The following is a 16928-nucleotide window of genomic DNA, read 5'->3' as shown; positions in this document are numbered from 1 at the left end:
TTACTATGGAACAGACTGTGCTTGAGATGTTCTTTTCTCTCCTTTTTAAACTGACATCACCCACTGGCAGCATGCCTATTCCAAAAATGACACTTGGATTAAGGACAATATCTGTTTATATGACATGCTCTTTTCCTCATATTTTCTTGGCTTGCTGAGTATGCATTGTGGCCACACATTTTTTGTGTAGTTTCTGCTCAACTATTTGTTTTTGACACAACACTTATCCCTAGGACTTTATCACCTGCATCCATTTAGGCCATTAAGCAGCTTTAGATGTTAAGGATTTAAGATTCCAGTTGTTAAGGAAATTGAGGTTACATTTCTAGTAATAAAGACTTGCTTGCACATTTTGCATCCTTGGTCTGCACCAGGGTTTCTGCAGCACCCCAGTCTCATTTTTGTTCTGCAGAAGGCTCGTATGAACACTCTACCTCGGGTTTCCAAAAGAGCAGTGTGATTGCTTAGAAATGTGGGTTGCCTACCCATCTCTTCAGTTGTCCCTCTTCTGTTAGTATATTTGCTGGTCCACAGTGCAGCATCTCCTGCAAGTGCTATCAATTGATGAACACCCATGATAAAGCAGCAGCAGTGGCAACCTCCAGGTGGTCTCTCTGCAACAGTCCAGCCATGGTTAATGCCCTCCCTATTCATTTTGTTCAGTTATGTTGATACCATGAAGCATAAGGATAGGAGGCCGGAAAATAATTAAACAGAGGGCCTAAGACATTAGGTAGTTTATTTTTTTGTGAAGGCCTTGCTTTTATACATTTGGTTCTCTTGATAGAGAGTGTGCAATGTACATCAGGCTTTTACACGTTTGGTTCTATTGATAACTAGAGTGTATTCTCAACAAAAAAACCTAGGGGTCTAAGTATGAGGAAAACAGGGAACCTCAATTCAGGGGTAACGATATCTATCAAGTCTATCGAATACCAGAGCAATCTTGCCACTAAATTAAGCATTAGAATCATACACACAGAAACAATAGTGATTGTGGGTGAAACTTATAAAGCATATTAGATTCCCATCAAAGTCTTGTTGTGATCAATTCTATCATCTGGTCATCCTTCAGGGATGGTGTGTCTCTAGATCATTGAGACGTTTATACCATACCCACGGTCGAAGTTGGGTTCCGACCCACAATCACTCCGGGACCATGTAGACTCGATGTATAATGGGAACTAGTGCAGTGTAAAACCAAGAATAAGTGTTGGAGTGGTGAGTTAAAATAGGATAGAGGACAAAGGAAAAAACTTTAATAGAGATTTGCCTCTTCCTAATTAAAACCAGGAACAGTGCATGAAAAGACAGTTTCAAACAAATAACTGTATAGGGGCCAACATGTTTCAGCCTTCAGGGCAAGACCCTAGGCTTTCTTCATTATGGAAGTTCCTCCTCCAGTATTTCTCCTACCTCCCTCCCTCTAGATTAGGTATGGCCCACCCTAGTTGCACATTCGTAGGAAATGAAGTAATCCATCAACAACTTATGAATCCTGTGTGTTGGGGTGCACATTATCAATCCCAACCCCCACCATCTCCAGGTTATAAAATCTTAGCCAAGGCTACCAAATTTTCTAGAACCTTTTAGGACACCCTCTGGCCGTGTATGTTGTTCCTTGGCCCCTGTATATAAGTCCATACTGTCACGCCATTCCACCATAGTGGGTCGGCCTTTCCCTTCCCAGCGCCTGGCACTGTCTCTTTTTGCAACTATGAGTCCCGGGTTGCACACTAAATGTTTATATCTAGGGATATATACATCGGTAGGGATACCCAGGATGATATATTTGGGGTCCATAGGGATCTGTATGTCTAATATGTAATTTAATTCCTTTACTATTCGTTACCAGAATCTTTGTACTTGGTGGCATTCCCTTAGGGTGTGTATGTAGGTGCCTTGATCGGTTTTACAGTGCAGACAGTTTGGCTTTTCTGCCCTGCCCATTGCGTGGATCCTCGCCTTGTGATAGTACACCCTGTTTAGGACTTTAAATTGTATTGACCTTAAACGGAGCGTGCAATAGTCTTGATAGCGCACTTTGTGATATGCCACTAGCAGCTGATGCCAGTAAGTGAAAGCTACAGAGGACCTACATTGGACCTGTATGTGTGCAGGAATGGCATGGCTTTGTTGCATGTGTCTGCCTGCCATGGGTTGCAGTTCATCTCTCAATTTAAGTATTAGCTTCGACTTCGCATCTTCCTCTTCTTTTTGATCAAAAGGTTACCCTTTGTCTGAAAATCCTTTCTCTCTTTTTTATGAAGTGGGTTTACTCTTAGAAAGTGTTTTGGGGTTTGTGCTTTATCCAGTTCACGTCTGTAGCTGTTTAGGAAATAATCATCAGTACTCATTATAACAAGCATTTGCAATGCAATAGGTCTCACATTTACGCGAGTTTGAGCTATTGGCATTGTAAATTACAATGCCTCTTATTTATGTTTTGGTTTTTAAAACATAAATATAATGCATTATCCTTTACAATGCCAATAACTTAAACTTGTGTAAATGGGAGACCTATTGCATTGCAAATGCTTGTGTCTATGGTTTACACACAGCTCCGCGTGCATACCTTGCTTCTCAAGGTGCCATCTTAAATTCAGGCAAAACGTTTCCTGATTGCTGCAACCGTCCAAACCATAGAACATAACAAACAGATGGCACACTTTCACCTTAAAGGAAGCATAAAGCCCATGCAGGAGAAACAGACTAGTAAAGTCCTGATATATACAAGTATATATATGTGTACCAAAAGGAATCCTTATATCTTATGATTTTTCGAGTAATAGTTTGACTTTCATTGCCGACTATTGTATATATTGTTACTAATTTGTGTAGCCGAATACTGTACAGAGAACAGCCTTGAGATGGCACACCTGTCCCATGAGATTAACCAGATGTAGATGTTTACCAAGGAGCATCTTCTTGAGAAGAGATTAACAACTTTGTAAAGAAAGCAAATTCTTAATATGAAGAGAGACTGCAATCCAGATTCTCAGAGTACTATTAGAGAAAGATCTGCAAGGCATAGATTTCTTAAAATGTAGAGTGGAACATGGTCTTCTGCTTTTGCAGCATAATGATACAGAGATTTCAAGAATGAAAAGATTATGGGAGAGATACTTGGAAGCTTGGACATTCGTAGTTTTGGATGCAAGGCAGGCAGACCATTCTCATGGAGCACCATGCCTGGATCTGGAGCTACTTACAGTAGGCAAGTGCAGGTGGTGATGTGATCCCTTTTTAAGAGTATGAGAAATCTGGTAGCACCATGACGACCAGTCCTAACTGGGGAAAGTCTGTTTTATGGTAGGTCAGTGAGGAGGGCAAAGCCACAGTTGTGTCAGGAGACTAGAAACAGCCTCAGTGCTACCTTAAAATCCTGGCAGAAGATCTGTTTTAAACATCATGTGTTTCGTAACATGGAACCTGACAGATTTCGCCAAGCATGAATGCACCCTTTGAGGTTTAGTTTTCAGTCAAGAAGGAAATCCAGGGTTTAACAGTGGTAGTCAGCTTTGGAGCAATATCTGCCTACTTTCATGATCTAACCCACAGTGGATTGGTTACAGAGTTAGGCTTAGGGAGAAGAAATTCCGATGCCTTTGCCCCATTCATCTGCTTATGCTATGCAAAAAGGATTTTATCATGGATCTGGATTAGGAAGAGTCCAATCTTAGTTAAGCCTGGGTGTCATCAACACAGTCAAGAAAAGACAATAAAAAAATGGTTAGTAATTTTCACTGAAAAGTTTGACAGAGACTAAATAGAATGGGTGCTAAGAATGAACCATAAAAGACACTGCAACTGAAGTCGAATCAGATAACTTTGTTTATCATCGGAAAAGACTGAGGAAAATTGGTTGGAACTGGAACGTATTGCATCAGAAAATTATCTACTTTTCTGAGATTTCATAATTTCAAAATGCATCTTAGATCTGCTTTTTGAGAAGTTGAATTGAAATTTCATATATGCTGCTTGTTTATTTAACCCCTTCCCTGCACATGATGGAACCATGCTGTCATGAGCCTTGGGCGGCGTGGGCTCATGACGGCGTAGTTCCGTCAGGCTGCGCCCGCTCCGCCCACACGGCACTGATTCCCCGCCTGTGTGGGCAAATAAGTGAGTGGGCGGGGTCGTGACGGAACCACATCATCATGAGCACAGCTTACCCGTGAGTCATGACTGCGTTGTTCCATCACGAGCATGGCGGCGCCGCATTCACCCCCCAGCGCCGCGGCTGAATTAGCGCCGCGGCCAAGGGTTTAATGTTTGCCCTTGCACGCCACAACAAGAAAAACAGCAAGTTGCAATAAATGAAACTACCACCGGAGGGCAGCAGAGTGCAACAAACCTTTCAATGAATGTCTAAAACCTTACCGGGAGTGGTGCGTGCGTGCGTGGGCGCGCAGTCTGCTCTTTTTGGAAGCACATACTCGTGTTTGTGGCGCGCCCCTGCGCGCTCCCGCAAGGTGGATGCCGCCACAAGCACAAGTGTGTGCTTTCAAAAAGAGCAGAGTGACGGCTAAAAGTCCTCCTATGCAGCGCATGCGTGCTGCGTAGGCGAGACCTAAAAATTAACTATCGGAAAGCCCAGTTTGACTTTTGCCATCCCAACTTCTAGAGGGAAAAGAAACTAGTGCTTGAGGCTTCATGTTTTAATTGTCTGCACAGTGGAGCTGTGGGAATTGATCTTTGACTAGTTGAAGCAGATGTGTAGGACTAGACTGTGTTTAATTCTGTCAGCCTGTGACTTATGTATTACCATCACTTTCCTTCTGCCTAGTACGGTCGTCAATGAACATTGTATGCAGTTGTCTTTTACGTGGGATAAACCTAATTTGTAAACCAAAAACCGATAGATTCCACAAACATGGAAGTATGCATTTTGAGTGAGGCGAGAAATACCAGCGCTTGTCATTTGCTTCCTCAAAGGAATTCTGAAAACAATGGGACCTGTGAAAAACATCTGCTTGCGTTCTGTTGTTCCTGTACATTCGTTGTAAATTTTTAAGGCGAATTGCACCATTCACTGTAAATTTGTTCTGCGAACAACACATTACTATAGGAAGTGAAATAGTGGCGTTATTGCTGGGTTTTCGCATAACAAGTATGTGAAATTCCCAAAATTATAAAAAATTGCGCCAGTTTAATTAAAATATGATCTGTTCTTCCTAAGTATACCTTATGCACTTGAATTTTCAATGAGGTTGGCCATCCTTCCTTCGTTTTTTCCCTCCATCCATCCTGCTTTATTGTAATCAAACTTTCTTTCTGCATCATCCTTTCTTCTCTCATCCATCTGTCCTTCCTTCTCTCCATCGAACCATCAACCTATCTATCCATTCATCTTTCTTGGCACACTTTTCTCCATCCCTCCATTACTTCCTTTCACGCTCAGTAATTACATTCGTACCTGCCACTCCTGCATTATTACTATTCACTTTCATGGCTAATTATGAGCTCCATATGTGTACCAGTGTCAATACTGACAAGTTGCACACTAGGACCCAACTTCCCTCAGGCTGAACCAGAAAGCAAATTAGAGAGTCTTAGAGACAACATCTTAAAGCTTGAAATCCCTTCCTGGAATATAGCTGGGAATAACTTTGCTGAAAGCCATGCTATTTGTATCTTCCAAGAGACTTAGAGTTTGGTGCCTCACCACAAAGTGGGTTTTGCTTCCTATTACATCCCTGCAGTACCATCAGTAACAGGAAAGGGGCGGCCATCTGGCGGTCTGCTTATATGGGTCAGTATCACATTGGATTGTACGTTCTATCCGATTGAGTGCAATTGTCCGGACCTACTAAGATTGACTCTTAGGGATAATAAAGGAGGGAGGACCTTAGAGATTTTTAACATCTATGTACGTGGAACAAAAGGTGGAGTGCAATCCCATAATCACATGTCTGGAAGAAGAACTCTCCCGCTGCCCATCTGAATCGTATATCCTGGTAGCGGCAGACTTCAATTACACATTTGAACCCCTTGCTGCTGAGGATATGCTAGGCTTAGAAGAGGATGACGCAAAGCAGGGAATTCCCCTGCTGAACATACCCACGATAAAAGGTGGACCCAATTAGCTTTCCAGTTGAACTCCCTAGAGTATGGGCTTAGGGCAACTAACGGAAGGTCACTTTCTGACCACTTACGGTCACACACTTACAACAGGGTGGGCTACTCCTCACGAATTGACTATATCCTGTTAGACTGCAAGCTATGGAGACTTTTAATTGACATGGTGGTAACGCCAACTATCGATAGCGTTCACAATCCATTAAGTCTATCCTTAAAATCTTTATGGCTCCCCAATTTTGGTAACACACGCAGAGCAGACCTAATTTCTACAAGGGAAGTAACTCCCTCAAATTGCGGAAGGCACCTCAAATGGCACAAAGTTGCCATTGACGAAATAAAACTATCTGGCATCAGAGAGACCGTGGCAGAACCCTTAAGCGAGCTGCAAGAGGCTCCCACTGATATAGATGGTATCCAGAAGATATCTTTAATTTATCAGAAAACCTTTAATACTCTGGGGACCTTCTTTTACACAACCTCTGGCAACAGGCCGCATAGCCTGCGTAGGAACACCACTGATACATGGGACACGAAGAATTGTAGACAACAAAAATCTGCTCCGATCATGGCCTTCAAAAGCAAGTCTCCTCTTAGGATTGTGACAGCAAGAAGGAAGTATAAGGTGGCAGTCCTCAAAGCTAAGAGAGTGGGAGGAGCAGCATTGGCAAGCCTTAAAAGCAGCCAGTACGGAGAAGAATGCAAACCTTTTTTGGAATCTGCTTAGGAAGAAGACGCGCCCTGATTGCAAGTTAATTACCAACAACATTCCAAGTAAAACTTGGTATGACCACTTTCTGAGCCTCTACTCTGATGCAGAGGAAGTCACCTTTAGTGGTCCACCCATTGACCCCTGGGCCACCTCTGGGGAACCTAATAGATATCCTTTCTCTGAATTGGAGGTGGAAACCGCCATTCGGCGAATAGTCCCAGCAAAAGCAGCCTGGCCCGACGGACTCCCAGGGAACCTCCTTTGAGCAGACCCTGTTAAATGGTTAAAATTTATTTCATCTTTAATTAATGCCATTGACAACGGCTGCCCCATTCTAGACTCCTGGAAGGGAGCAGAGGTTGTACCTATCTTCAAAAAGGGGGCCAGGGACGACCCCGCTAATTACCGCCCAATAAGTTTGATCGATTCCATCCAAAAAGTTGTTGGCTGGGTATTGCTGGAGAGTATCCTAACATGGGCGGATGAAAATGGGTTCCTTTCGGACTACCAAGCTGGCTTCAGGACAGGAACAGGGACTATTGAACAGGCGTTCAGGCTATTCCTCTTATACTGGAAGGTGGTCAAAATAGGCAAAGGCAGTCTTTATCTCGTATTCATCGACCTAAAGACTGCTTTTGACCTAGTCCCCCGTGGGCACCTGTGGCAGGTCCTGGCAGAGCAGGGGCTCCCTAGGTACATCTTGAACATGCTAATTTGCCTCCATGAAGGCAATTATGCCCAAGTGAGATGGGGTGCACAAGGGCAAAAAACTGCACGAATACCAGTGAACAGGGGAGTCCGCCAGGGCTGCGTATGAGCCCCCACCCTATTCTCTTTGTACGTGAATGGGGTGGTTGAATACTTACAGCGAATACCATCTGATGCTCCAGCCCTGGCGGACGAAAACATTCCCCCCCTCCTGTTCGCTGACGACACCCTCCTCATCTCAAAAACCCCGAAGGGACTGCAGACTCTCCTGGATAGATTCCAACGGTTTTGCAATACTAGAGGGTTGACCATCAATACACTGAAAACAAAGTTCCTAACACTAACTCCATCAAGATTGTTTAGGAACCCTCCCTCATTAAACTGCGTCCCACTAGAGAGGGTCACTACTTTCGACTACTTAGGTATTCATATCTCTGATTCCATGCACTGGGGACCACACACGCAGAAAATGCTTTTGAACCACAAAAGGGTGTTGGGGGCAATACTAAAAGAACATCGCTCTTCATCGAGCAGACCAATCGCCCCGCCCTTACAATATATAAGGCCAGAGCAGTAAGTTCGGCACGCTACGGTGCTGAACTGTGGGGTTTCTCCAATACAGATCAAATTTCTAGACCGGAAAACAAATTCCTAAAAGATCTAATGATGCTCCCTCAGAGGACACCTACCAAGCCCCTACTATACGATTTAGGCTGCCACTCACTTAGAGACACTGCAAGACTTCGCCCACTTTTGCCGTGGGCCCGCTTGTGGCGGACACCTGAATTATCAAAATATGCAGCTGGGCTAAAGGAGGTAATGGATACGGATGGGTGGCACAAGATCTATTGGCTTAAAGGCATAAAAAAACTTTTATACGATCTTGATTTTAAAGATGCCTTGCTAAACAGAACTTCTCCACCCATACTGGCTGTGGGTTAGCAAGAATGATCTCCTTAACCTGAAAGTAGACAGGCTCACAGAGGAGTTTATGCAGCATAAGCACCACATCTGTCTGAACCCTACCTAGACATTATTCAAAAACCATACGATAGAGCTTTGTATTTTGAGTTTAGAGTAGGTACACTCCTTACAAGAGAGCTGACTGCCCAGTGGAAGCCTCCTTATCAAATCCCAGCTTCTTGTCCAAGTTGTGAGGCACCACTGAGTCTATCGCACACTTTATGTTCGCTTGCCTAGCCTACAAAGTTCCAAGGGGGCGCTGGATAAAACCAGTTTGTAAAGAGCTGGGTACCTGCAGCTACCAAGCCGCATTGCGTATCTTAAGATCTGACGCCCGGGATCTTTATGCCTGTGGCCTAGCAAAATTTCTTAAATGGGCATGGAGCATTACAGCGAGAAATTTGAACTCTAATTTCTAAATATTAAAATGCTCATGTGACCTTTGTCTTCCATAACTTGCACTTCCTCCTCCCTTTTATATAAATGAAAAAGCAATTTTTTAACTATTTAATGTTTTCTACTTTTAATTAACTTTGTTACTTTAATGATCTTTTGTTCATTGTATATTTAAAAAAAAAATGTATTCTGGTTTAATTGTATACTTTTTATTCTGGACCGCATAGCTTTCAAGATATCTTTTATCGAAATAAAGCTTATGAAACTAAACAAATGAAATGTACCAGTGCCACAGTCAAAGGAGTCATTAACTGTACTTTAAATGTTGTACTTGCCACTCGTGGCCCTTGGGAACCAATGCTCGCTCAAGTTGCTAAAGTGGGAGAGTCGTGGAAGTAGGACTACTACTTTGTATTGTTCGCGGCCACAGATTGACTTAATTCACAGGGCCCTCTGACAGAAAACTCAGACAATGAGGCTTTTACTCACATTATAATTTTGTTATAATGAAATTGCTTTTTATAGCGACTGCTTACTAAACCTGCATTGGAACATATAAAAATTTGCCCCCCCCCCCCCCCCCCTGTATTCAGTTGACTAGGTGAAAGCTGGAACAGGTGCTAAATTCAGTGGGATGGATTGTGAAAAACCAGGACTATCCTTGCAAATAGAAGGTACCTGGTCACCCTACTTATAGATCGGTAGCAGTTATGGTCTACCATGATCCTGTGCCATGGAAAGAGATTTCTAGTGCGCAACACTCTTATCTACCTTTAGTGAGTTGAGTAATCTTTGTACACTCGGGCTCAATATATTTGAAGATCAGTCATTTGTCACAGTCAATAACTATTTTTAGTTTACACAAAGATTACAGTTCCATAAGAATGATTTATGTTAATCTAAAAAGGTGGACCTTGAAACTTCCTCTTCAGAGACCTAATAGTACTAGGAACTATCAACACTTGATTGCTAATTCAGGTTTTTACTTTTTTGTCAGTAGGAAAGTTTAATGATGGTTGTCGTGCCATTCTCTTTCGTGAAATAGTTTTAGTGCAAATGTGGAGTGTCTTTGTGTTAGCGGGTGCTGCAAGCATAGCAAAGTTCTTATTGTTGGGGACAGTTGCTGCCTTGCCTGCACATTGGTTTTCCAGGTTCCTTTTAATTTTTACAGTGTGCTAAGTTAAAATATATATTCCTCACTGGTTGCACAGTCCACTTCTAGGTGTTTCTAGAACCATTCAAATTGCCTTTGAAGAAACCCCATACAGTTGCCTGTCGCCACCAATTCCTACTGAGGGACGTTTTCATCGATGTAAATATTAGATTTGTACTAATCAAAAATCAAATCTTGATTAGTTAGACTTGTCCTTTCGGGAAGATTTGTTTGCAGCCCTAAGTATGTAGGACTCCACAAAGATTCTATATAGTATTTAATTTTTAAATATAATTTAACATTGTATTTTGTGGTTTATATTTTGGAAAAACTGAGTGAATATGGCTTTGTTTTTACAAATCTTTTTTATTGAATAAACAAAAACAGGGAAGATCAAAACAAAAGGGGACAAAGTGCAGTGCAATTCCAGATTTTTAAACAATTTCGGTGCATTGGTACATAATTCGACGTGATGTTATATTGGATCAATACTTTAAGCAAGTGTTACAAACAGTAATAAATTATATAGACATTATTCCCTCGAATATGGCTTTGTGTTGAACTTTAACTGCGGGTCAACAATTAGATCAAAAAAGTGGTCTGTAAAATGTTTAGTTTGTTTGCATCTAAATGTCATTATTTCATTGTATTGTAGAGTTTACTGTAAGTGGTGTGTTTGAAGCAGCAGATTACCTACTAAAGCTTTGTCGGACTAAACACCACCTTGGAGGTATGAATCACTCATCTGGCAGTAACAAGCTTTCACATGAATTACTGAAAGTGTCTATACCTAAAAACAACTTGAGAGCCTAGTTTATAAACATGGACTGCTCAAGCTGATATGCTTTTCTATGCTTCAAACTTTGTATGTGTATTTTGAGACTTGCGTTCCTGGGCGAAGGTACTGTCTGAAAAGAAGTCGGTGCGAACTACACGCTCCTGTCTGGATGTCAGTTTTCTGATATTGTGAGAGAATTTCGAGACTGAGACAAATGCTTAGTTATGGTGTTTACTGTTTGCATGAGAGCTAAAAAAACAATTTATTAATAGTATTAATTGGCGGTGTAGTGTAGTTCCTAGTTTCCCACTAGGCCCTGCGCATTGGAATAACATAAACAGTAGTATCGACGTGGAACTGCGGATATTCCAGGCCTCCACTGACTATGCTAAACTTAATTGGGTTGTGTTACCAACTAGCTCAGAGGTCACTGGAAACTTTCTTCTCTGCATAGGAAGTGATCAGCTTCCTTGGCACAGACAAGAAGGGATTCAGCTTTCCAACAACCGTGCAACATGACAACTTTGCTCCTCAGATCAAGAGTCGATCTCTAGGGTCGTGTGAAACAATAGACATGTATTTCACTCAGTCAGTCTAGTGCAGTTTACTTTCATGAGATGTAGAGAATAGAGAGACAGGCGTTTGTCAATAAAGGGTTAACATTTATTGAACAGTCTTTCTTCTCGTACAAGAGAAATGTATTGCCACAATTGCAATAATTGTTATTATAAAAAGTACGTACAGTAAGATAAGTATTGCGAAATGGAACTGTAAAAGCATTGATATGGTTTCTTAGCCATACAATGGTTTAAAAGTAATAAAACATATATACAGTCATATATACATTAGGCTAACATACTCAACTGGTGCTTCTAACTAAGCCTACCCCAGTGTGCCTGACCTAAGCCTAACACGTGGAAGGGGAGCAAGTAAGTAGCTTTAAGTTAAGTTGGTTTTGCCAAGGTTTGTTTCAAGAATTCTCGTCTAAGGGTTTAGTCAACACCATACCTCTGAATAGAATGATGGAGGATTGGTATCTCCTTCAGGGGTCTCTCTCGATATCCCAGTCACCTGCGAGGGTAAACCGGAAACGCTGTAGCTGGATTTCTCTGCACGAGAAAGGCAGCGGCTGCTCTTCAGCGCGTCGAGGAAGGAGGGGGGACAGCGTCCGCGGGCAGCTGGAATCTGCTGGATGTCTTCGCAGACGGACGGCTGTTCAGCTCCTTAAGCGTACTGCACCATAGTTCGCGCTGTAGCGGCGATAATGGTATCAGCAGCTTCACCACCACAGGATAGCAGGCTGCAGCGACAGAGTGCTAGATTTACCAACACGGGGTCGTGCAGGCAGCTGGCTTCAGTAGCTCGTACAACAGGCAATTGCTTAAGGCAACGTTGGTAATATTTATACCTGACAGGTGCCGGGTTTGACGCAAGTTTGCTGGACATAAGACGTCAATTAAAGATGTCCCCTAAATAAACCCTCCACCTCTCTCCCCCTCAGTAGGACTCAATGTTAACAGCGCGGGGATGCCCTCGGGTCACCAGGCGCTATACAAATTGCTAAATAAAATAAAATAAAATAGGAAGTGATAGTTATCAGTTGCTCATTAGAGTTCCATTACTAATCAAAACATAGCAAGCGGGGATTTCCAGGTTTGCTAAGTTTTTATCTTGTTGAAGAACTCGGAGTGTTATCTAGGAATATCAGATAGTGACTACTGCTCTGTCATTGCACTAATTGGTCGCAAAGGAAGTGGCAGAGGGAACTATGCTGGAATGTGGCTCTGTTCGTGTGAGGCCAGAGATGACTTTTCAGAAAATCGCACTTGAACGGTTATGCCAATATAGGGAATAAATGGATTTATAGCCGAATAGGGGCATAAGGTCACAGTATCGATCAGGAACCTAGATAAACACGCAACACCCACTCCACGGGTTAATGTCCATCAAAATTACTAAAACTAAGCAATAAGATGCATGTGTAACATTGCCCACCCCAAAATACATAAATGCATTCGAAATAGGCGTACTTGTAATACATGGAATTTAGGTACTGTACGTTTTTTAAAGCATAGAAATCATTCAAAAATTATTGCATATGAAATCAATGAACGATTATGCATAAAGAATTACACATGAAGTATCTCTGACAGAAAAAAGGCGAGATAAATCATCACATAAAAATGCATTGTAATAACATGTGTGTTAGAGGCTGGTGTTATGTTGGTATGTCTCTAGATGTGTTTAGAAATAGAAGTGTGCAGCTTCTGTTCTCTAAGAATAGTTTTTACGTTAAGCAAAGAATTGTTTGTGCCAAAAAGGGTCAATATTAAAAAAAATTGTCCAATTCAAAGAAAATAGATTTCCAAAGCTCCCGCAGTTTTTGTTGATCAAAACTGAAGGCCGAATTCAGAGTTCATGGGAACGCTGTGTGTCGGAAAGCTTCTCAAAAGTTATTGTTTCTCTGTGGGTGAGAACATCGTATCAGACAGGCTCTCAAAGAATTGGTCTACAAAATCAGGTGATAGTTCAACCAAATTAGATAGCGCTGTAACTTGGCAGGTGTGAGAATGATTGCTGTCATCGAAGGCAGGACCAGCAATGCTCACAGAACGTTGTACCTGGATGATGTTGCTTTTGTCACTCGCTCCACTGTTACCACTTGGCTGTAGTACAGGAGTCTCCACGAATGCCGTCATCAGGATTGGTAGCCGCTGGGGACAACACAATGCGTGAGCCGTTATTGGACTGAGCAAAGTATCGACGTCCATTGGTACTGCTGATGGAAGTGAAAGACAGATGTCCAACACGCATTCATCGCCGCAAAGCATACACCGTAGCACAGGTAAAATGCAATTTTGCCATATCGGTCTGAATGAAAGGAACCAGGTCATGTTTAGATCTCTCAGCCTGGCCAATCCGAGGACGTTAGTTATCCTGTCCCGGTAGCGCATTGCTAGGATTGTCTCTTCCATTCCCATGGGAGCTATGTCTGAGCCGAGGCTTGCCATAACGTAGCAGGAGGGTCAAAAATAGAATCCCTGCGACGAGTCCCAAAAATAATGGTATGCCGCCAAAAATGGAGTGCACAAAATTAGGAAAGATTCCCAAAATTGCCTGGAAGGGTGTTAGCAGTCCCGTAAAGACTGTCTTAAATATGCCTGGGATGCTTGTTGCACTAGACATGTTAAGGAGTTGGCTGAACATTTCTACGAAATGCACGGGGCAATTTGTTGATAAAAGGTCATGAACTTCAGTAGCTGTCCTTGCAACTAGAAGATCATACGTCTCTTTAGATGACGTTATAGGCACTGTTGTCTGTAAAAGTACAGATTTCATTTTGCTTAATGTATCAATTCGTATAGAATAGAGATTCAGACGAGGCCAGATGGGAGTCACTATGTCTGGAGGCCCACTCGGGAACAATGCTTGCATACAGCATTTGACCATGGATGTTACTTCTACTAGATAACTTTTCCCTGGCACGAGGCCACAACATCTGTGATCCGTTCAAAGAATGTAACTCCCGTTCGAAAGTTGCATAAAGAAGGGCTCAATCTGAGTTGCAGGTGTGACTAGCTGGTGGCATGAAAGGTTGTTTGAATTTCCATCACATGCTCCGTGTAAATTAATACCCTAACACAAAAGTATACCGCTTAGTGAATGTTTACAGTTCTCACCACTAAGAAATACATTTTTGTCGCTGTCACTATAGCAAGAATGAGTGTATGGTAATTTCCATTCGGATTTTACAAATCCTTTACCCAATTGTTCATATTGGCCAGCAGGTATGTACTCAAGGCACTTTTTAAATCGGAAAGTTGTTATCGGAATTGTGATAATTCCGTGTATTATCCATTCAATGACAGGACTCTCTGACATTGTCAATGGTAATCTCTCGAGTTTTTCGATGCTCAGGATTGTATAGTCTGCTCCTTTCTGTGCCAAACTGATCTGTTTATCAGTAAGGTTAAAACTGGAAAATAATGACGTTGTGTTGATTAAACGCCAAGGCACATAGCCTGAACGGAGATTTTGCAGCGTCCAGCCTAATTCTATAATAGAGTGTAATTGAGACTGGCCATGTTGTAACATGAGCAAATCTCTGTCTATCACATCAAAGGCAGAGGATACAATATTGTCCAACGAATATATTCTGGAAGACAGAGTCATTAACCCATTGTCTACCACAGAAAGTGATTTCTCCAAATTAATACGATCAATTTCTCGTATTTTTTCAGCAGTTTCAATTTGCTTTACTTTCCATGCCTCGTTGTAAGCAGCATAGATACTGGTCGCTATGAAACGCTTTTGACGCTGTTTGCGTGGTCCAAGAATGAAATCGCGCAAATCAGCACCATCTTTTAATAAAGACAAGTGTTGCTTAATTTCAGCCAGTGTGGATGTAGTTAGCCATTCTAGGCAGAGCTTCCCTACACTGTATGTTGTTATAATCCCCGGATGTTGTCTCTGGGAATATCTAGGGTCTAATCTGGTCATTTTTAAACCCTGTGTTTTATTCAGGAATCTATCTTGACAGTTATTTGTGTCTGTAGGCCAGATTAACCACTTTTTCCAATCAGGATGTGTTCTGTTGAAATGTAAAATTTGTGACACGTCTAACTCAATATCTGTGGTTGCATTTTCAGGTATTGGCTTTGGTATAGACGGTGTTTTAAGGTCTTTGTTCTTAGCTAGGCCAAGACAAGATGTTTGGTGTATTGTGTCATTTAAAAATAACATTTGTTCTGGTATCATGCAGGTTCTAAATAGTGCTTCAATGCCTTGCACCTGCCAATCTTTTGTACCCCAAATGGTTTTCGTTTCAATATTATTTTTCCAATAATCAAAACCAAATGTCATCATTTTGTCATAAAATGCTTCTGAATATATCAATTTAGAATTTGTCAGCATTGTTTTCATTCCTGTTTTATCTAACAGTTTATAATAAAACGTTTCTGCATCACTGGTGTTAAACCCTGAGAAGTATTTGAATTTCTCAAAAAATGCTTTAGAACTGCTTTTAGGTGGTGTAGAACAATGTTCCCATTGATTATACATAAAAACATTTCTAGGCTGTGCAGATTTATGCAAGTAATGATCCCCATAGTGGGTGTAACAGAATAACTGCTCATAACTAGATGAACCTTGTAAATAATCATGATCTGTGAATCTAGCTGACATTATTAAATCAGACATCATGTCATTAATACTGTTAAAGTCCCAATCATCAGAGAATGTACTTGGTGTCACAAAGTCACTTAAGGAAACCTTTAGTTGATGAGGATACTTCAGGATTTCGACCGGACCATATATCTCATAGTCTGTTTTCTCCCATACTACCCCACCAGGTATTGGAATTGCTGTGACATTTACTGTTGACAGTTCTCTTTTCTTCACGTGGGATGATCTGTGTGGTTTCAGGACTAGGTTGATGTTCTGACTTGCTGTGTCCATTGTAATATATTTTCCTTCAATGAATTTTCCCAAACATAGTACCATGATGAGCCAAAGCAGGAGGAAAAATACACCTAGACCGAACCAGAACTCTAGCCAAGGGGAAATGAGGTAGATTTCCTTCAGTTGATGAAAGAGTTCCGTTGCTTTTTCTTTCAAAGTCTTTTTTGTTTCTGGCATCACTTCGGGGTCGTTTTGATCTTCAGAGAAGTTGTCGAAGTTGATGAAATAACCAGAGGCAGTTCTGTCAATTGATGGGATTGTTCTTTCAATCTGTCTCTCGGTAGCACTTTCTGATGCCACATCAGTGTAGACTGGTGTTGTTTCTTGACGAACTGTTTCAATCTGTGTTTCAAGAGGCACGAGTTCCATGGCATTATTGCATAGTCCTTCATTGTGCACTGCAGGCTGATCGAATGTGATGAGTCTTTCAGTTTGAACCTCTTGGATTGTTGCAAGTTTGGGTATTCTGTTGTTTCTTGGGAGTCCACTGGGCCTACTGTTGATTATAGGCCACATGCTTGTGGTTTTACCAGATCGATAGACACGACTCTGTTCTCCTTTTTACCAGCAAGGGGCGGTAGCACAACTGATCCTATTCCGGTGACTGCTAAGACGGGTACTGCTTTTCTGTAAGAAGGCCCAAATTCCTTCTTAACCGCGATCTTTTCTCTGACTAG

General features: G+C 41.8%; 1 protein-coding gene across 4 annotated transcripts in view; it reads left to right on the top strand.

Moving 5' to 3' along the window:
* The window catches only part of FAM234A (family with sequence similarity 234 member A), a 460740-nt gene that overhangs the window by 33955 nt on the left and 409857 nt on the right, over nucleotides 1–16928 (top strand). The gene's annotated exons all lie outside the window — the stretch shown is intronic.

The sequence above is a fragment of the Lissotriton vulgaris genome, chromosome 10, assembly GCF_964263255.1.
Source record: "Lissotriton vulgaris chromosome 10, aLisVul1.2, whole genome shotgun sequence".
Taxonomy (NCBI): domain Eukaryota; kingdom Metazoa; phylum Chordata; class Amphibia; order Caudata; family Salamandridae; genus Lissotriton; species Lissotriton vulgaris.
This window is presented reverse-complemented; position numbering and strand designations above follow the sequence as displayed.